The following is a 9,082-nucleotide window of genomic DNA, read 5'->3' as shown; positions in this document are numbered from 1 at the left end:
GGCCCAGGTAGAGAATGAAGCAAGACCATAATCACACAAGAAAATAAAAGCAACTTTTCACAGACAGTAACTAGATAAAAGAGAACTTACCTCAATAATGTGAAGGTTCTATTAAAAATGCATTAATGCATGTATTCTTTATCAAGCAAATCTCAGTTACAACTGTATTAACAAAATCACAGTATTTAAATGTGAGAGGGTACATCATTATTTCTGGAGCTTGTGGAGAAAGTCTTTAGCTGACTGCTACTGGTTTATTGATGCAAGACCCTCACCAAACCTTCCTGAGGTTCATTCATAATACACTATCAATGTGCCCCTTGGACCCACAGAGCTTTGGATAAAGAAGTGTTCCTTGGTACAGGTATGAATATGCTGGTTTAATTTAGATTTCACCCCCCATGACATGAGTTTTGAGGTTGATATATGTAAATTCTCATTTACTGTTCCAATAGAAAGTCTACAACACCTTTCAAAATGTTCACCTTTTGGTGCCTTATAGCCTGGAATTAAAATACATTTAAATTGTTTTCTCATTTATCTACACATCCTACTCCACAACTTCCAAGTGAAACAAATATTCTAGAAATGTGTAGAAAATTACATTAAAAATGACAAATGACCCAGTAAGAGACCAATTACTGGATTACTGTCCATCAACGCTCCCCAAGAAACTTAACAGACCTTGAACAGTTTTGTATAGAAGAATGGTCACATTTTGCCAAATCTAAGTGTGCAAAGTTGGTAGAGACATATCCCTATAGGCTCACAGCTGCAATTGCTGCCAAAGTTGCTTCCATCAAGTATTAACTCAAGTGGGTGGAGACCTATCCAAATATGATATTTAAGTTTTATATTTTTTTTATATATAATTTTCTTCACAATAAAACCTTTTGTCCCCTTAACAGTGTGGAGTATGGTGTGTATATAAGTGGAAAAATCCTAATTTAAATGCATGAAACTCTGAAGCACTGACAACAAAATGTGAAAGAAATTCAAGGGGGTGTAGACTTTCTATAGGCACTGTACACTCACCTAAAGGATTATTAGGAACACCTGTTCAATTTCTCATTAATGCAATTATCTAACCAACCAATCACATGGCAGTTGCTTCAATGCATTTAGGGTTGTGGTCCTGGTCAAGACAATCTCCTGAACTCCAAACTGAATGTCTGAATGGGAAGGAAAGGTGATTTAAACTATTTTGAGCGTGGCATGGTTGTTGGTGCCAGAATGGCCGGTCTGAGTATTTCACAATCTGCTCAGTTACTGGGATTTTCACGCACAACCATTTCTAGGGTTTACAAAGAATGGTGTGAAAAGGGAAAAACATCCAGTATGTGGCAGTCCTGTGGGCGAAAATGCCATGTTGATGCTAGAGGTCAGAGGAGAATGGGCCGACTGATTCAAGCTGATAGAAGAGCAACTTTGACTGAAATAACCACTCGTTACAACCGAGGTATGCAGCAAAGCATTTGTGAAGCCACAACACGTACAACCTTGAGGCGGATGGGCTACAACAGCAGAAGACCCCACCGGGTACCACTCATCTCCACTACAAATAGGAAAAAGAGGCTACAATTTGCACAAGCTCACCACAATTGGACAGTTGAAGACTGGAAAAATGTTGCCTGGTCTGATGAGTCTCAATTTCTGTTGAGACATTCAGATGGTAGAGTCAGAATTTGGCGTAAATGGCGAATGAGAACATGGATCCATCATGCCTTGTTACCACTGTGCAGGCTGGTGGTGGTGGTGTAATGGTGTGGGGGATGTTTTCTTGGCACACTTTAGGCCCCTTAGTGCCAATTGGGCATCGTTTAAATGCCACGGCCTACCTGAGCATTGTTTCTGACCATGTCCATCCCTTTATGACCACCATGTACCCATCCTCTGATGGCTACTTCCAGCAGGATAATGCACCATGTCACAAAGGTCGAATCATTTCAAATTGGTTTCTTGAACATGACAATGAGTTCACTGTACTAAACTGGCCCCCACAGTCACCAGATCTCAACCCAATAGAGCATCTTTGTGATGTGGTGGAACAGGAGCTTCGTGCCCTGGATGTGCATCCCACAAATCTCCATCAACTGCAAGATGCTATCCTATCAATATGGGCCAACATTTCTAAAGAATGCTTTCAGCACCTTGTTGAATCAATGCCACGTAGAATTAAGGCAGTTCTGAAGTGGAAAGGGGGTCAAACACAGTATTAGTATGGTGTTCCTAATAATCCTTTAGGTGAGTGTATATTGTATGTGTCAACATTTGTATTTCTACTGTACCCTATACTTGACTTACTTTAGACTCCTGTGGTGATTATCGTAGCCTTTGTCTGAACCTTTCTGAACAGAAGTGAACATGAAATTCTGGATGAGTGCTTTAGCTGTATTGTCCAGCTTACAGTCTACCCAATTCCAGTAGTCTATATGTTTTATCCGTTTGGATTAAATTACTTCTGATACAATACAACTAGAGGTATATAGAATGTGCAACTCTAAAAAGTCTTCGATCTTTCAGATCTATCTGTAAAAGTGCCCACTAGAACAGATGATTCTGTTTAGAGGTTAGTCAAGCTGCATTATAACAGTCATCATTTATAAAACATTTAGGAACCATTAATAATACTATTTATACATGATCAATAATCCTTTATAAAATATCATTTATCAAATACAATTTGAAAGTCTCTTTCAACAAACAAGGTCCAACTCTTTCAACAAACAAGGTCCAAGTCTAAAACAATGGTCTACAATTTTAGAAAAGCAAACCTTGAACGTATGAGACAGCACTTAGAAGAGGTAGACTGGAGCACATTGGATACAGAGTCAGTTGAAAATGGATAGGTATATTTTAAGAATATACTACTTGAGGCTCAGGAGCAATTTGTACCAAAACTTAGCAAATTGAGGACCAAAAAACACTGGCCAAATGGTTTAATAGAGGTATGCAAAAAAATATCAAGAGAAAGAAAATGTTGTATAGCACATACAAAAGGGATGGTGACGAAACAAAATACATAGAATATGTTGAGCTGCAAAGAGATCTTAAGAAAGGGATCAGGAAAGCAAAGAGGGAAATAGAAAGAAACATAGCTCTTGGAGCTAAAACCAATGCAAAGAGCTTTTTTCAATATTACAACAGCATGCGGTCAATAAAGGAGGAAGTGAAACAGATAAAGGGCAAAAATGGAGGTATCTTGGAAAACGAACAAGATGTGGCAAATGTTCTAAATGAGTATTTCACAGAGGTTTTTACAAAAGAAAAAACAGATGACATGCCACAGGTTGACAATCAGTCCAGTCAAACCCTAAGAGAGATCAGGATAAATGAGGAGGAGGTACTAAAAGGAACTAGCAGAATTAAAAACCAACAAATCACCTGGGCCATTTGGATATTTCCAACAGTACTTAAAGAAATGAGGGAAATTATTTATAGGCCGCTAACTCAATTATTCCAAATGACACTTAGAACAGGGGATGTGCCCACTGACTGGAAGACAGCAAATGTCATTCCAATCCACAAGAAAGGGGACAAAACTGAGCCAGGAAATTACAGACCACTCAGTCTCACCTTCATCATTTGTAAAATGTTGGAAAAAATGATTAGACAGAAAATAGAGGAGCATCTTAATGAAAACCATATTCTTGGAGACAGTCAACATGGGTTTAGACGAGGCAGATCATGTCTTACTGATTTATTAGAATTTTTTGAACATGCAACTGCAGCTGTAGATCACGTGAAAGCATATGATATGATATACTTAGATTTTCAAAAAGCTTTTGATAAGGTTCCATACCAAAGACTGATCCTCAAATTGGAAGCTGTAGGCATTCAGGGTAATGTAAGTAGATGGATTATGAACTGGTTGATGTCTAGGAAACAGGGGGTGTCGATTAGAGGAGTTGCTTCTAACTGGAGTGAGGTGGTTAGTGGAGTTCCACAGGGATCAGTACTAGGGCTTGTGCTTTTTCTAATCTATATTAATGATCTGGACTCTGGGATAGTTAGCAAACTTGTCACATTTGCAGATGATACTAAAATAGGTGGCTCAGCAGATACAATCTTGGCAGCACAGGCTATTCAGAGGGACTTAGATAATATTCAGTTGTGGGCCGGCACCTGGCAAATGAAATTCAATGTGGACACGTGCAAGGTAATACATGCAGGTAACAAAAATGTCCACTATAATTACTCTATAGGAGGTACAGATCTAGATGAAGTAACGCATGAGAAAGACCTAGGAGTCTATGTGGACTCCTCACTTTCTCCATCCAAACAATGTGGGGAAGCAATAAAAAAGGCAAACAGAATGTTAGGGTATATTGTCAAAAGTGTAGAATTTAAAACAAGGGAAGTAATGTTAAGACTGTACAATGCGCTAGTTAGACTTCATCTGGAATACTGTGTGAAGTTCTGGGCAACAGGATATTGCTGCTCTAGAGGCCGTTCAGAGGAGAGCAACCAGACTTATTCCAGGTCTGAAGGGAATGTCCTACTGAGAGACTGAGGGAACTGAACCTTTTCACCCTGGAACAGAGGAGACTAGTGGTGACTTGATTCAAGTCTTCAAAATCATGAAAGGCATTGACCACATCAAACCAGAGGAGCTTTTCCAGATCAGCAGGGACACACGCACCTGGGGACACAAATGGAAATTGGGGTTCAAGGAATCCAAAAGGAAAACAGGAGACACTTTTTTACACAGAGAGTAGTCACAATCTGGAATAAACTACCCAGCGATGTGGTAGAAGCTGAAAGTTTGGGAACATTTAAAAATAGACTGGATAGGATCCTTGGATCACTTAGATATTAATGGACACCAAACAAGCACGATGGGTCGAATGGCCTCCTCTCGTTTGTAAACTTTCTTATGTTCTTATGTTCTAATTGAAACAACCATTGCATTATTCAACCATCACCAAAACATATATTGGGTGTATAGATGTAAATAGTAACACAAGTTTACCAACAAGAGGAGGTCATTCCACCCATCATGCTCTTTAACTAGCTAGTATCTCAGTGATTTAGCAATTGGCTTCAACACCATGGCTGGAGAATTGGTTCCAGACTGAGAAAACTCCCTATGTAGCTTCCCAGGCAAAATATACATTCAAGGCGCTCTTTTGAACAACAACACAACAATAATGTAAAAAGCCATTATTAATGGGGCTTGTCTTTTGTATATTCACTCATACCAATTTCACATCTGTACTCCCATAGATCTCTACAGAGTTCTAGATCTAAGAATTGAAACCCCATGTCATTACTTGTCTTTAGTTCAATCAGCTGGAATATTTACAACCGCAGCTATTTTCATATGTCCTCAGAAAAAGGGCCAGGAATAGAAAGTTCATCCCCTGGAGATGGGCAGGTAGTATGTTTATTATGCTGTGTTATGGACACCACAGTGTCGTGAACTGCTCTATTTAAAGATGACATCTGAAGCTTTGGTACCTGGAATGCAAAAAAAGAAAGAAGAAAAGACAAAAAAGGAAAACAACCTCTCCGGGATTCAGCATAAACCTTTGCTTCCAGTATTTCATAAGACTGGAATCCTCATTGACCATCATTTATGTTTCCTTTGTTATCCTGGCGGCAATACGATTGTTTCAAGATACAACTCCCTAGAGTGCATCTCTGTTTGAAATTAAACATCCTGCCTACATTCATTATAACATCCCAAACTCTTCTGCCTGGGGGACCCCTTTTCAAGCCATCACTTTCAACATGGTGCCCCACCTCAATCTTCTGGTTTAAACTGACATTAAAGCAATTTGAAAGATATTCATTACAAAGCTGACATTAACAATACAATACAAATCACTGTTATGCAGAGTAACACATCCTCAGTGCATGCAGTGACCACATTTCTTATTAATGAAAGGCAACATTCATTACCAAGTAGTAAGTGTTGAGTTGCCTGACCTGTTTTCGGATGTTGTGTTTGCATGTGGTTTCTGAGAAGTTCCTTGGACTGTCCCTGAGGAACCCCCCATCCTCTCCAGACCCTCATTTAGGGACCATTCCATTACAAAAGACATCTGGAAAAAAAAATCAGCCCCTCCTCAGCATTGTCTTTGAAAGCTGTCACTGTCACTTTCATTATTCCTTCTGGAATTCATTACCAGGATTGCAGCACCTGCAAAGTGAAAAGCTACGTTTCAGTCTTTATCCTTTTACAAGCTAATTTTCTGCATTCTTGTGATCCATCGTGTGATGAGAAAAATACCAAATAAGTAGAAGCTATTACACAATGATTAGTTTTATGTATTCCATGTGGAAATGCCAAGGTTTGGCTATATCATAAAATAAAAAAAATATTGGCAAATGCAAAGAATTCATGTTAATAGCAGTCAGATGTTTCGAGGATAGAACTCAATGTGTTCCATACTGATCAACTGTTATTGTGGGCTGTTTTGGCCTTCCAGGGGATCTGTTGACATCAATGCAAAGCAATGATGCTAAAGCCTGCCTAAAGTATTACACGATCAGAACTGTAGACAAAAAGAGTTCTAAATGAATCTCCAATATTGTAATATCCCAGGTTCATCAATAAATTATTTATTGCACTCGTAATTGTTCCCAAATATGAATTATGTCGAGAGAGCGTTTTTCTGTGCCTCTGAAGCGTTGCCACAGACAGCCTTTCCCAATACAGAAGATGCTGCAATCCTCTGAAAAAAGAGCCCCAGAGGGAAGCAGTTTCATGGCACTTCCCCAGCTGTTCTAGGTTTCCATTTCAATCCCACCCGCCCTCCGCAAACTGTTTTTCTTCTCACGATGGGAAATGTGTGCTGCGCTGCTCTGTCTATCGCTGCTCAAATTGTTATTCAAATGCACAGAAAAGTGTTTCTGTGGGAAGACACAAAGGCATGTTAAAAGTGATTTCCTGCAGCACTGAGGAGACCCTGTCTCAGCGACTTATGAGGGGTCTGGGCTGCTAACATGCCATGTAAATACAAAGCTTATTACCAGAATAATGTTATTGGGTAAAGTCTGCTAGTGACAGAGGGTGAAGACTGATTCAGTGAGCAATAATATATCTGCCGCAGATGGTGTGTGCAATTATCACTTATCATAAATGATTCATAAATGGGGGAATCTGCTTTTGCTGATTGAATGAGAAAATGCCGGACAATTATGGAAATTTGGCATTGTGTGACTAAGTGCCCCCTCATTCAGGCTGTGCTGGGCTTACTTTATGGGCATGAGAATTTCAAACGATATCACGGTGCATTGCTACAGTTTGTGAAAAGCATCCCTCTGAATCTCAGCTAGGATCTGCCCTTAGATAGGGAGGATCAAAGATGAGAATTCGATGCATCTCTTATATCACAGATATATATCTCAGACTGGATTGCAAGATTACAGTTCCTGCCATTTCCTTCATTTCTCAAAGCATGTATACAATCATCCATAATGTTAAGAAGGTGCAGAGGAAACAAATTCATAGCAGTATAGCTCAAGCCTGCTCTGTTAAATCTACACTGGCTAACCCATGGTACCTAGCAGGCTGTTTGATGAACTGGAGAAACGGACACTGCTTGCGGTTCTCACATTTTTCTCCCCTGTCTTATCTCTGCACTGGAACCATAAATGCAGAAGAGGAACATGTGGCCAGGCTATTAATAAGAAGTGTGTTTAACTCCCACCCCTCCAAAACACACACTCCCCACTCCGGGGTCTGTCAGAACCACTTCATCACCGATAGAGAACTTTCCTTGTAAACTCTGCTCATTCTGTCCCAAACGGATATGTGTTTTAATGTACTACAGTATGCATTTGCCATCTGAGACAGCTGGCAGTGATTCAAATCCTATGATGGAACTAGGAGTTCAAGTCACTTTGTCTTTAATTCTTGTTTCCGATTCCCCCTTTCAAGCCCTAGTCCTGATTATTGCAGCTGAGTTGGATTTTGAGATGCAGTGAAAGGCTGGGGAAGAGAGCGAAAGCCATTTGCCATCTTAATGCAGGGAGCAAACAGATCCAAAGACCTCGTCAAGCCCATTCTGGAAAGATCAAAGTCAATCAGCATCAGTCCATAATACCATTCTCAATGGAAAGTGCCTTATTTTGGGCTTTTCTGTATTTGAAGTATTTCCTGAGGTTGATGTTAAAGATCGAAATCAGCTCAACAAAAAGTCATTAGTGGTGAAGAACAAAGAGAATCATATGACAATACACCACTTTGGAATGTATTTTATTTTTATTTATTTTTTGCACTGTGCAATTTTAACTGCTGCCCTTGGAAATCCCCTGAATCTCTCTTTGCCCAACATCCAGGGTTTGCTGTGCTCAGCTTGGCTATTTTGCAGCCTTGGTCTTAGCAAGGCTGGTTTCCTGTAAATCGTATTCATATAAAGGTACATTTGCACAGTGTTTGAGTTCAGTAAAGTCACTGACCAGCCTGAACTTGTAATTGTTTATGTTGTATTTAGTCTTGGTTATCTGACATCGATTGTTTTGGGCCCTGTGTCTGCTTTATTTTCCCTCATCGATTTCTGTGTGCTGTTTTCTGTTGCTGTTCACATAATAAATACTGAAACCTCTCCTGGCATCTCGTCTGTAATGCTGAGTCATGCCACATCACCCCCAGCTACCCTCGGGTGCATATGATATTAACATAGCTGAGAGCGGTAACCCAAAGCGAGAACATGGAGAACTGCAGGAAAGCGTAGTGACAGCAGGGTAAATAATCGCAAATCTCAGAGGGTAGCCACAGTTAAGAGTGTGAAATTACTAAAAGCGTATACCCTGGTTAATATTTGGAAGGCAAGGCAGGTAGTGTCAATGGGACATAAATCTGCTTAAAGTGAGAGTACTCCATCATTTTGGTCTTCAGTTCACACCCTCTTGTTTTACACCATTAATACACACAAAAATATAGTTTATTGTGGGAGGGAGATAACAAACACACGAGCTTCTGACAAGTTATTTAACCTTGAAATAAGCTCTATAGTTATGTTTCCTTCTTTGTGTGATGCCAAGGCAAAGGGCTAACTTTTAAGAAATAAGAAACAACAGATGCGATCATTTCACACTTTTGTGTTTGTGAAAAGCTTTTTGATATATTCAC

This window comes from Amia ocellicauda, chromosome 16 (genome assembly GCF_036373705.1).
Source record: "Amia ocellicauda isolate fAmiCal2 chromosome 16, fAmiCal2.hap1, whole genome shotgun sequence".
In the NCBI taxonomy this organism is placed as follows: domain Eukaryota; kingdom Metazoa; phylum Chordata; class Actinopteri; order Amiiformes; family Amiidae; genus Amia; species Amia ocellicauda.
The sequence above is the reverse complement of the archived record's forward strand: the minus strand, read 5'-3'. Positions refer to the sequence as shown.